The sequence below is a fragment of the Danio rerio genome, chromosome 22 (genome assembly GCF_049306965.1).
Source record: "Danio rerio strain Tuebingen ecotype United States chromosome 22, GRCz12tu, whole genome shotgun sequence".
NCBI lineage: Eukaryota > Metazoa > Chordata > Actinopteri > Cypriniformes > Danionidae > Danio > Danio rerio.
In genome coordinates, this window is record NC_133197.1 from 39,172,909 (window position 1) to 39,186,693 (window position 13,785).

Consider the following 13,785-nt stretch of genomic DNA (forward strand, 5'->3'; position numbering starts at 1 on the left):
CATGAAAGAAAAGAAAACCAATCATTTTGAATCATAAAATGTATTTTTGTCTAATTTAGTGTTGTGCTCAAGGATAAGTGATCTGATTTTATTTCCTGTAATCCCAAAACGGATAAGTTTGTGTTTCAAAGATCAAATTTTACTTAAAACAATATGAATAATAAAAATCTCCCTTTCCTCATGCTTCATAGAGTTGTTTGATGCCTGTACAGCTTTTTTTCTCTCTGTCTTCAGAATTTACCACAAATAATGGGCAAAAAAAAGCTCAATCTTTCCCTCAGATCAGGCCGACAGGCAGACATGACATAAATGGATAAGTAGCCATCATTACATGAAAGATTGTTTGTTCAGCTAAATTGATCCCTCTGTTTTCTAGGGCTTGTTTGCTGGCGCACAATGTGAGAAAACGCCTGGCCTGCTCTCCATTTATCTGGACGCTAGTTTCGCACAGGCATTCAGATGCAGCTCCTGAAAGCTCATGTGTGTTCACATAACCCCTGGCATACATGGCTTTGGGTTGGGCACAGATCACAGGTAACACACAGGTGCACAGGGACAATTGACTGCGGATTGATGTAGCCTAAAGAGGAGCTGTGGTTTGGTGCCTGCGTGACTGCGGCGGGAAACCCGGAGAATTAAGGAGGAACGGGGCGGCAGCTGTGTGTGTGGAAATTCTGCTCTGTTTGTTTGCTTTTGGACGGTGAGAGTATAGTGCTGTGCACTAATGACGCTAATCCGTCCTGAGTGCTAGCGGAAATACTGATAGTTTCAACAGAAAGGTCGAATAGAGAGATCCCCCTCTTTGCAGTTCTTACACTTGATGTCAACAAATGCTAACTGATTTGATGTCCAAACCTTGACGTCTATTTGACATCCACACATTTACTAAGACAGCAACACGTTTTATAAGTTTTATTTACAAATTTACACTGGGTTTTGTGTCATGTGAACTATCTTGAGGTCAAAACAACATCAAATTGATGTCTAACAATGGCGTCAAAAACTCATCTAAACTGTTTGACTTCTAATCAAATCTTGTGATTTTTTTGTTTGTTTTTTGGACGGTGAGAGTATAGTGCTGCACTCTAACCATGCTAATCCTTCCTGAGCGCTAGCAAAAATACTGATATTTTCAGTAGAAATGTTGAATAAAGAGCATCTTGATGTCAGAAATGCTAATCAATTAAATGTCAAAACCTTGAAGTTTACTTGACATCCACACATTGATGGCCTTTTGACTAGCACAGTCATGACACCTGAAAGATTCAATTGCACATGATACATTTACGCTGGATGTTGTGTCATTACAATGCTTGTAAACTACCTTGATGTTAAAAAACATCAAATTGACATCTAACATTGCCGTCAAAACGAAAACTTTTTGATTTGTTTTTTGACGGCACTGTTAGATGTTAATTGGATGCCGTTTTCCTGTCAGAGTAGTCAATTGACATCACATTTATTTGCATTTGTGATGTGTTTGTTTGCTTTGGATGGAGAGAGTAATAGTGCTGTGCACTAATGACGCTAATCCCTCCTGAGTGCTAGCGGAAATACTGATAGTTTCAACAGAAAGGTCGAATAGAGAGATCCCCCTCCTCTCAGTTCTTACATTTGATGTCAAAAAAATGAAAAAATGCTCACAGATTTGATGTCTAAACCTTGAAGTCTATTTGACATCCACACATTTACTCAGACAGCAACAACACAAAAAGTATTATAATATAGCCTATAAGTGTTATTTATCTGAAATTTACACCGGGGTTTGTATCGTCAACTACCTTGAGGTCAAAACAACATTAAATTGATGTCTAACATTGCGGCGTCAAAAACACATCTTTAACTTTTTTTTTTTTGGATGGTGGGAGTATAGTGCTGCGCTCTAATGCCGCTAATCTCTTGTGAGCGCTAGCGGAAATGCTAATAGTTCCAACAGAAAGGTCGAATTAAGACTAAACTTTTTGATTTGTTTTTTGACGCCACTGTTAGATGTTAGTTTGATGGCATTTTCATTTATCTGTTTAGTAAAGCATACACTCAATGCATCACCTAGCGGGTTTCACACAGGCTTCTGCATCTTGTTTATATACACTATGAACAGCAGCTACGCTAATTATTCTCTTTATTCTCTATTTTCACCTGGGGATAATCATCCCGAGGTCCTCAGATTATGCAGAGTCACTGATTGGATCCAAGACCAGCGACGAGATGATCCCAAGTATTCCATATCCGGGACCAGGCCATATCCTGAGCTGCTGCTGCCCTAATGGTCGTGGGGAGTGGAGAACATGAGTCTGATTCCAGCGACGCTCCAGGGACAGACGAGTCTTCGCTGAGGCCAGCTTCCAGCCTCCACCACGGTGACTGAAGCTCTGCACAAGACTTTTGGCCAGCGGAGAAATTAAAATGGTCGTGCCTAACTGAGTCTGGTTCTCTCAAGGTTTTTTTTCTTCACTCCCATCAGGTGAAGTTTTTTTTTCCCTCTCCGCTGTCGCCACTGGCTCGCATGGTTCAGGATTGGTAGAGCTACGCATCGATGAATTTGCTCTTCAGTGTTTGAACTCTCAGTAATGATTAAATCACACTGAACTGAGCTAAACTGAACTGAACTGAACTTAAACACTAAAACCTGAACCACACTGTTCCAGTTACTATGACCATTTATGTAAAGCTGCTTTGACACAATCTACGTTGTAAAAGCGCTATACAAATAAAGCTGAATTAAATTGAATTGAATTGTCGCAGACATAACTTAGGATGCGGGTGGTGAGGGAGGTGTCGCGGACGCTGCCCTTTCTATTCTGCCGCCCTAGGCCTCTATGGAAGCGCCGGCCCTAGCTCCATAGTTCGTTTGAAAGCTTACCAAGACCACCTCTTGAAGGAGGTCTCAGTAGGCTTTTTTAGTCTGCTTTTGGTGCGCACTCGAGTGCGATTGTTACATACACACCAGCCCAAATGAACCACACTAAGAAGGAAAACCAACTCTAGTGCAATTCAACCGAACTAAATAAAGCCGCGGTCACACTCGAGTTTGTGAGTGCGAAATTCTGTCGTACGGCGCTATGAAAAGGGGCGGGATTAAACAAGATTATTAGACATTAAAAAAGCGAGCGATTGCTCAATGTTTGTAATTCCTGTCCAGAGATGTCATGTTTTGATCCTCGATTAATTACGCAGTCAAGTGATGCGATTTCGCAGGTCAGAGTTCATCAAGCTTTAACTTTGCACTGCAGCAACCTGCGAAGTTTGACGCATGACCCTGCGTTTACGGTCTGACGCATTTGCGTGCGTATGAATGGAAGTCTATGGGAGGAAAAGCCCAGTGTGACCGCAGCTTTAGGCAGGTGAGAAAGCACCATTGGATGTCAATTTGATGCCATCCATAATTGACATTTTTGACATGTTTTTTTGATGTCGTTTTAATGTCAAGGCACCTGCTGGGTAATTACATCCGAGATTATGAACTGCATTTTATAGAACTTAAGTTCTCCTGAGGTAAATAATGATTTGTGAGGCCTTTGATGTGGAGGATCATACAGTCAGAGTTGCAGATTCTTGTCTTTATGTTTGACGAAGGGCAATGTGTAAAGTTTCCCCCAGCTGAAGCGGATCATCCAGAAGACTCGAGGGGACAGAAAAACAAAAGCCATGTACTGTAAACGAAAGCACTATGAGTGTCCAGAAACAGTGAATGCAATGGTAGAAACAAAGCAAACCACTTCAAATGCTCAATCTAAAGGACTGATGCTTGGCCAACACATCTGTTGTTGGGTGAAGATGATAAAAACTCTTTAAATAGTCAATAATGAGGACACGATACTTTAAAGAGGACATATTATACAAAAAAACACGGTTAAATAATAATAATTGGATGGTCAAACATAGTATTACATGGTTTAAACTTCTCGATCTGTTTGATAGTTTAAGAAACTCTGCAGTTCATGAGTAGAAACAATGTTATCCAAACAAACGGCACACTAAAGAGCCCCTCTGTCAGATGCAAAGCAGGCTAAAGAGCATGTGCCCATGATGAAATTCAATATAGAAAAAAAAAACACTGGCGATTGTTGGCTGGCGTTTTTGACCATACGCTACGTTTAGCATTCATCATCTTCAACAAGCTGTCAGTGTTGCGTACGGCCCCCCGAGGAGGACCTGCCAAAATAACCGCGCTGTTGTTGGACGAGACTCTTTATGTTGTGGGCAGGGCCTGCGGAGCACGACCCCGCCATTAATCACGGGACGTTTCTGGGACCCCTCGCCGGCGGCCAGGTGAAGATCGGGGACTGGACTTCTCCACTGTGATGACAGAGGCGACCCGAGCCAACTGGATGAGGAGCTAGATATTACAATCAAAGATTAATGGAGTCAAACTGACGCTTCCCTCAGGATCTGTCTCAGTTTGTGATGATCGATTGTGTTTGTATATAGGAGTAAGTAGTTGGTTGATTGTATGGATTTAAAAAAAAAAACGACCAAAACGCGTCTGTGTTAGTCATGTTATGTCTGACTGCTCTGTTTTAAATATAGGGGTACCTCAGGGATTTGTATTATCACCTATTTTATTTTCTATATATTTTAATGAACTGCAGTGCAATATTGATGACAATCTCGCACTCAAAAAATACGCTAATGATCCAACACAATCTCACAGCAATTCGTAACTTTTTGATTTAGTGGCTAATTCATACAACCTAATTCGTACAATTTAGTACGATTTGCTCATCCCCCAATGACGGTTGGGTTTAGGGGTGAGGTTAGGTGCCACGCCTCCTGTTTCAAGAGTTCACACTTAGCTGATGATTGGTAATAAGCTAGTTTGGCATGCTGTCCCGGTAGAGAGCCCCGAGCTCATGAGAGCCTCAAGCCCGGGGCTCCCTCCTGTTGCAGGGCGAGAGGGGAGTTTGAGCTCGGGTAGATCTCGAGAACCCCCCCCCCCCCTCTCCTGCTGCGTGAGGGTTGCTAAGGTAATGCGTTGCTGACAGAATTGAATCGAATTTGGTGCTAATTTGGTTTACTCAATTTACTTAAGTGTCATGTTTTTGGGAGTGTGGGAGGAAACCGGAGGACCCGGGGAAAACCCATGCAAGAACATGAACTCCACACGAAAATGCTGTCCGTTTGGGTAGATGCCCGAACCGGAGGCATTTTGCTGTGAGGCCGCAGTGCTAGCCACTGGGCCGCCGTGCCGCCTTGTGGACAAAGAGGAGAAGAAGGGGTGGAAGGGGGGATTCTTCAAGAATGACTAAAGGTAAGGTGTTTGGTTATTTATACTTGGTTAGGAGTAGTCTGATTGGTGGTTCGTTCATTAGCTTGACTCAGATCCAGCCGTGTCAATCATAAGCACGTGATCCTCTCGAAATTAGTTTATGAATAAACTTAAAATCGTACAATTTCGTACGACTGAACACGTACAAATTCGTTCGAATTAGCCACTAAACTGACAAAACATAAAATACTTACGTTTTTTCGTGAGATTAGGCTGCCTGAAACACACCTACTCACCTACTTTCACTTCTCATACTGACAAAGGGAGTGAACTAAACTAAAATTATTCGCCCTCCAATGAATTTTTTCCAATATTTCCCAAATGATGTTTAACAGATTCAGGAATTTTTCACAGTATGTCTGATAATATTTTTTCTTCTGGAGAAAGTCTTATTTGTTTTATTTCAGCAAGAATAAAAACGTTTTTTTTTTATTTATTAATTTATGACCATTTTAAGGTCAACTATATTAGCCCCCTTAAGCAATATTTGTTTCGGATTGTCTACAGAACAAACCACTGTTATATAATGACCTGCCTAATTTTCCTAATTGCCCTAGTTAAGCCTTTAAATGTCAATTTAAGCTGAATACTAGTATCCTGAAAAAACCCAGTCAAATATTATTTGCTGTCATCATGGCAAAGATAAAATAAATCAATTATTAAAGATGAGTTCTTAAAACTATTATGATTAGAAATGTGTCTCCGTTAAATAAAAATTGGGGAAAACGTTTAAATAATATTCAAGGGGGTAATAATTCACGTTTATTTATAATTCATAACTCTATTTGTATTCGCACATTAGAACTTTCACATTGTAATACATAGGATAATACAGAGGCAAATACGTATTTGTTATCATGACATACCATTATAAGAACAATATACATATTTATATCTGTAACTGCGTTTTAAAGCCACTAATAAACACGCTTGTCTCTATTAAAGGTTGTGATGTCATTGTTTATGTAAGCAGCAGTTTTAATCACATCATTTGAATCATGTTTTTTAAAAGTATAATTAAATAAAATATATATTAATCAATAATAACATCTCATTCGAATGACTAATGACTAATGTGCTGTTTTGGCTGTACACTGTAAAACCCAAAATGTTGAGGTAACTCTAACCATTTAAGAAAACTGATTCCAACAATCCATTTAAGTTCAAAAACTAATCCTAATGAGTACTGTCAACTTAATCCATTTGAGCAAATGAAGCAATTGGAGCACAGCAAAACCCAATAAATGAAGGGAACTTAAACCAACTGAGTACTGTACAACCCAATACATGAAGAGAACTCAAACCAACAGAGTAGTGTAAATCTCAATAAGTTAAGAGAACTCAAACCAACTAAGTAGTTTAAATCTCAATAAATAAAGAGAAGTCAAATCAACTGAGTAGTGTAAATCTCAATAAATAAAGAGAACTCAAACCAACTGAGTAGTGTAAATCTCAATAAGTTAAGAGAACTCAAACCAACTAAGTAGTTTAAATCTCAATAAATAAAGAGAAGTCAAATCAACTGAGTAGTGTAAATCTCAATAAATAAAGAGAACTCAAACCAACTGAGTAGTGTAAATCTCAATAAGTTAAGAGAACTCAAATCAACTGAGTAGTGTAAATCTCAATAAATAAAGAGAACTCAAATCAACTGAGTAGTGTAAATCTCAATAAATAAAGAGAACTCAAACCAACTGAGTAGTGTAAATCTCAATAAGTTAAGAGAACTCAAATCAACTGAGTAGTGTAAATCTCAATAAATAAAGAGAACTCAAATCAACTGAGTAGTGTAAATCTCAATAAATAAAGAGAACTCAAACCAACTAAGTAGTTTAAATCTCAATAAATAAAGAGAAGTCAAATCAACTGAGTAGTGTAAATCTCAATAAATAAAGAGAACTCAAACCAACTGAGTAGTGTAAATCTCAATAAGTTAAGAGAACTCAAATCAACTGAGTAGTGTAAATCTCAATAAATAAAGAGAACTCAAATCAACTGAGTAGTGTAAATCTCAATAAGTTAAGAGAACTCAAACCAACTAAGTAGTTTAAATCTCAATAAATAAAGAGAAGTCAAATCAACTGAGTAGTGTAAATCTCAATAAATAAAGAGAACTCAAACCAACTGAGTAGTGTAAATCTCAATAAGTTAAGAGAACTCAAATCAACTGAGTAGTGTAAATCTCAATAAATAAAGAGAACTCAAATCAACTGAGTAGTGTAAATCTCAATAAATAAAGAGAACTCAAACCAACTGAGTAGTGTAAATCTCAATAAATAAAGAGAACTCAAATCAACTGAGTAGTGTAAATCTCAATAAATAAAGAGAACTCAAACCAACTGAGTAGTGTAAATCTCAATAAATAAAGAGAACTCAAATCAACTGAGTAGTGTAAATCTCAATAAATAAAGAGAACTCAAATCAACTGAGTAGTGTAAATCTCAATAAGTTAAGAGAACTCAAATCAACTGAGTAGTGTAAATCTCAATAAATAAAGAGAACTCAAATCAACTGAGTAGTTTAAATCTCAATAAATAAAGAGAACTCAAATCAACTGAGTAGTGTAAATTTCAATAAGTTATGATAACTCAAACCAACTGAGTAGTGTAAATCTCAATAAATAAAGAGAACTCAAATCAACTGAGTAGTTTAAATCTCAATAAATAAAGAGAACTCAAACCAACTGAGTAGTGTAAATCTCAATAAATAAAGAGAACTCAAATCAACTGAGTAGTGTAAATCTCAATAAGTTATGATAACTCAAATCAACTGAGTAGTGTAAATCTCAATAAGTTAAGGCAACTCAATTTCATTTGATAAAGTTAATAGTTGGCTTTTACAGTGTACATATTTGGTGCTTCATCACGTCTGCTGGATAAAATAAAATACCAACTTATGACCAATACTAAAAAAATCATATATAAGGAGAAGTACCATTACTTGCTTAAAAATGTAGTGTAAGTAGAGTAAAATTATCTGTTGTAAACATTACTCAAAGTTTGACTTTTACATGAGGTTTACATGTTCACTGGATTAATGAGTATTCAATATCAGTAGTTATTAACTATTATGCAACGATTGATTATTGCCCCACTACAAGAGCAGCAGTGGGGTATGAGGACCGAGATCAAGAAACGCTGCAGAAAGAAAAGCTCGGCCTCAGATTGTTCTGCTCTACATTCCTCCTTAATTAATGATGACGGCTGTGATTAGACGTGACGGTCAGTTGAAGTGAAGCTGACCCTCATTTCTGTGGACGACTGCTCCTGAAACAGGGGTTCAGTGACCCCGCGAGTGGCTGAGCAGAGACTGTCTTATGTCTGCTGGTCAATCATCAGACACCTCACCACACATTTACTGCACTCATATGCAGTGCCATTAACTAGTTGGGGTTTGTCAAAAACTAGTCGTTTTTTTCAGCCTAGTCCCTTTATTAATCTGGGGTCGCCAAGGAAGAATGAACCGCCAACTTATCCAGCATGTTTATGCTTAATGCCCTTCCAGCTGCAACCCATCACTGGGAAACGCCCCTTTAACTCTCATTCACACACATACAATACGGCCATTTTAGCTTGCCCAATTTCCCTATTGTGCATTTTGATCAAATAAATGCAGTCTTGGTGACCATAAATGGCTTTAATCCATGCTTACTGGGTATTTCTCTATTTTAAAGCCAAAATAACCCTTTTAAAAAGCAAAAACTCATACATTCAAGCAAGAGAAACCTCTAAAAGAAAGTTTAACAAATGTATAACTAACCCCCACCAAGGCCTTGTGTATTGTGTATTCATAAACATTCAATATATCACCAGTGTTACGATCACTTCCAAAAGCCGACAAATCTCTCAGTCTGTACAGCAGATTTTCACTCTTGTTTCAGGTTTTTCCCAGCTTAGCATCAAGCGCTATGGCTTTCGAGTGTGTTTGTATGTCCTGATGAGTGTGTGTATGTGTGTGTTTTGAGACGGTGTTTGCTCTGGAGCGTGTATTATGAGATGAAAGAGAGATATCGCTGCGCCCTGCGGTGCTGTGAAATATGGAGCTCAACGTTTGCTCACCTGCACCCGCACTGACTTCACAAGCATTAGCAAACAAAAGGGGGCGGCTTTTTGGCTGTGAGCGTGTGCAACAGATGTTCAGTGCACACTGGAGAACAGCTGCCCTCACTGCTGCACACTCACGCCAAACAGATTATAGCTGGAGAAGTGAGAAAAGTAAAAAAAAAAATAATAATAATTAAAAAGCAAAAGTTACGAGCCAAATTGGAAGTTGATATCTCAAAAAAAAAAAAAAAGTAAGATTTAGTTTGGCTGCTGTACCAGACATGACCACCAGGTTTTGACATTCGGTTTACATTGATGACCATATAAGGGTACCCTCTTTTTCTATGTATGTTTAATTTGAGTTGGATTTTAGCTTCTAAAAAACATCTAAACAGTTTCGACATGTGGATTGCTGTAGCAAAGCAATGTTTTACAGCTTAATAAATTGCCAAATTAATAAATAAATGTTACAAAAGTTCCAAAACTTCAATAAAAACAAAAGTTATGCAGCAAATTTTAAGTTGATATCTCTAAAAAAGAGCTTTCAATAAGATTTTGTTGGGTCGCAGTACTAGACATGACCACCAGGTTACATTCAGTTTACATTGATGACCATATGGGGCGCTCCCTATTTCTGTGCATATTTTGATGAATAAAAACAATATATTTTCATACTCCTGACCATATTTGTGAAGTAGACATCAAATTCCAAAGTAGCATGGGCAGATTGGTAGTATTTGAGTTTCTAAAAAAGGTTTAAAATGTCTGGACATGTGGATTGCTGTAGCAAAGTAATGCTTTATATATATATATATATATATATATATATATATATATATATATATATATATATATATATATATATATATATATATATATATATATATATATATATATATATATATATATATATATATATATAATGCTTTCAATCGATCTCTATCTTTGATGGAAACATTTTAGCGTCGCTTAGCATAAATCATTGAATCGGATTAGACCGTTAGCATCTCGCTAACGTTGATTGCTGTAGCAAAGTAATCCTTTACGACTCTAATGAGTATTGCAAATGATTAAATAACTGTTGCTCAGTAATATCTGTCAATTATCAGTCAAAAAAGTACAACTAAATTAACTAACACAAAAGTTTTGTACCAAATTTAAAGTTAATATCCAAAAAAAGAGCTTGCAGTAAGATTTTGTTTGTTCGCTGTACTAAACATGATCACCAGGTTACATTCAGATTACATTGGCGACCATATAAGGGTGCTCCTTATTTCTGTGCATGTTTTGATTAATATAAACAATATATTTTCATACTTTTTACCCTATTTGTGAAGTAGACATCAAATTCCAAAGTAGCATGGGCAGTTTGGTGGTATTTGAGTTTCTAAAAAACATCTAAAACTTCTCAGCATGTGGATTGCTGTAGCAAAGTAATGCTTTACGACTCTGATTAGTATTGCAAATTAATAAATAACTGTTGCTCAGTCAAATATCAGTTGCCATATATATATATATATATATATATATATATATATATATATATATATATATATATAAGTGCATTCGATCGATCTCTGGGTTTGGTGGAAACACTTTTAGCGTAGCTTAGCATAGATCATTGAATCGCATTAGACCACTAGCATCAAAAAAAATTGTCTTGATAATTTTCCTATTTAAAGCTTGACTTTTCTATTCAACAGCACAGTAACGTTTTATGGAGCCTGGGTTGACATAATTAAACAATATTCAGTTTAATCCAGTGATGTTTCCTGCAACAATATTCAGTGTTATTCAGTTTACCAATAACTCTGAACGCAGATTTCTTCTAAACACATAACTTACGAGACTTTGCTTTGATTCACTCTCTCAGATGACAATAAAGCGACTCAATCAAAGATCAAAGCTAATGTGTTCTTAAATCGGCGAAAGACTTTTGTTTTAGCCTCGTCATCATCATTGCTTGTAATGCGTCCAACTGAAATTAATCCAGCAAAAGCTTTCATGTTTGTCTAATTGAAAGAAAAGCCCCTTGATGCACAGGGGGAAAACACACACACACACACACAGCGAGAGAGAGAAGACACAGGGAAATCAGCTGTGGGCAGGAGCTTGTGCAAACACTTCTGAGTGAAATCAGGACACAACATGGCAACTTCAGCACTAAAGCTGCTGTAACACACACTCCTGCGGGCCACATCCTGCAATTTAATACTGTCAAATGCAGACACGTACAGCAATGCATGTCAGTTTCTGCCAGACGTGTGAGGCAGGACAAAGAATAGATGGTAAATACAACGTGGGAGTGTGGTATTAGCTGATGGTGGGACGGGGAGAGACATAAAGGTCTCCATTGAGAGAAGATTTGCTTACTATGTGATTTATAGAAACTTACTTTTTTTAATTACTATAAATAAATAAAGTAAGTTTATGCATAAAGAAAGAAAGAAAACTATATATATAATTATTCATGTATATATGAGCAACATCACAGGAGTAGCAGTGCGATGTGGCAGTATATCGGTACTGATGGCAGGCGTTCGTTGGCTCGAGGGCGCAGGTTAATTGCCTTAGTGTCCCACAAGTGATGATATACAGTCATATCGCACTGCTATGAGTGTGATATTGTGTTTATACAACAGTTTGACGACATAAATGTGTATATAAAAAAGAGAATCAAACACAGAGAGTCTCAAAACCCCTTTTGTATAAGGAACTACTTTCTTCCACAATTTATCACATCTGCAGCTGACGTCAGAACAGCAGAAGCCGTTACTAATTCACCAACGTCACTTTAGAGCTAGTGTTTGAATAATTCTCTAGAGTAATGTCTAAAGTGATGACAAAACAGCTGATTTTGCTCACATTTTAAGATTATACGGCTGAATGGCATAAAATGCCAACAGTCTACAGGGATTTCCCAGTATTTCTCTCTTGCAATCAGGAGATCACAATAAATAACTCTGAACAAGCCAAAGCAACGTAAACGCTAGCAGATTACTATCGTGTAAATACAGCATTTAAGCATACACGAGAGAGATTGACTTAAAATGACAAGGTCCTGTTTTATTATGCTGTCTCTGTCGCCATCTTGTGGCAGAACGTCAACCGTCTTTGTTCTGCTCAGTATGGCAGGCTGATGGATGCTGACACGCTGTATCTCCCAAATTATATGTATTTAAAATAGGCACTGTTCTTATAAATAAACCGCATAGTTGCAGTATAAACAACTACATTCTTGTTTAAAAAAGCCTCAAAAGTACATTATGTTGTCCAACAGCTGCAATATTTGTCAAACTGTAGTGAGTTTATTGATCTGCTGTCACTCTCTGTGGTCTGTGGGCGGAGTAATACAGAAGAGTGACGAGGCTGCACAAGTGCTGTTATTGCAGAATATTGCACGACTATCAACCAATCAGATTCGAGAAACACTTTCTAGAAAGTATTGTCATAAAATCAATCATATCTATCAGAAAATATTCTAAAAACATATTGAAAATGCTGGTATTTTGCTGTACAAACAGCTTTTGTGGGCCACAATCGTGACTATATGATTATATTAATATAGCTTTTGCCCTGAAATGCGCTTTTACAGCTTGAACTGTTCTTGTTAAAGGAAGCTTTGGCTTTATTTTGAAATTCATTCATTCATTTTCCTTCGGCTTAGTCACTGATTGGGGTCGCCACAGCAGAATGAACCATCGACTAATCCAGCATATGTTTTACCCAGCAGATGCCTTTCCAGCTGCAACCTAGTACTGGGAAACACCCAAACACTTTCACATTCACACACACTCATACACTACGGCCAATGTAGTTTATTCAATTCACCTATAGCACATGTGTTTGGACTGTGGGGAAACCCATGTCAACATGGGGAGAACATGCACACTGTATACAGAAATGCCAACTTGCCCACCTGGGACTCGAACCAGCGACCTTCTTGCTGTGAGGCCACAGTGCTAACCACTGAGCCACCATGCCGCATATTTATTTTTAAAATAATATAATGAATCATTTTAATTGAAGAGGAATCCCTCAAAATACCATTTTCAATTATGATTTTGCCCCACAAGAAGCAAACACTTGATCCTCAACCGCAGCTTTGCCAAAACACTGTAATTGTTGCTGCTAGACATCAAGTTTACTCATCTAATTGAAAAAATGGAATTTGCCAAAGCTTGTAATTAGTTGCAAATAATTAACCATGTGTGTGATTGAAGTGCCCTGATAGCAGTTAAGCAGTACTAATCAAATAATTCAGAGAGCCACAAATTGTACTGCTGGAAATGTCTTCATTATGAACGCAAAAAGCAATTCATGTTAGCTGAAGATATTCTGATCTGCTTTTTAGAAGTATGAGATCCACATATGCATCTGTAAAAAACCCCCTGATAATTCCACCAAGTTTGATATTAGCATGTTGCTAAGCTAATGACACCAAAGTCGATGCGATGCTAATGACACACGTGA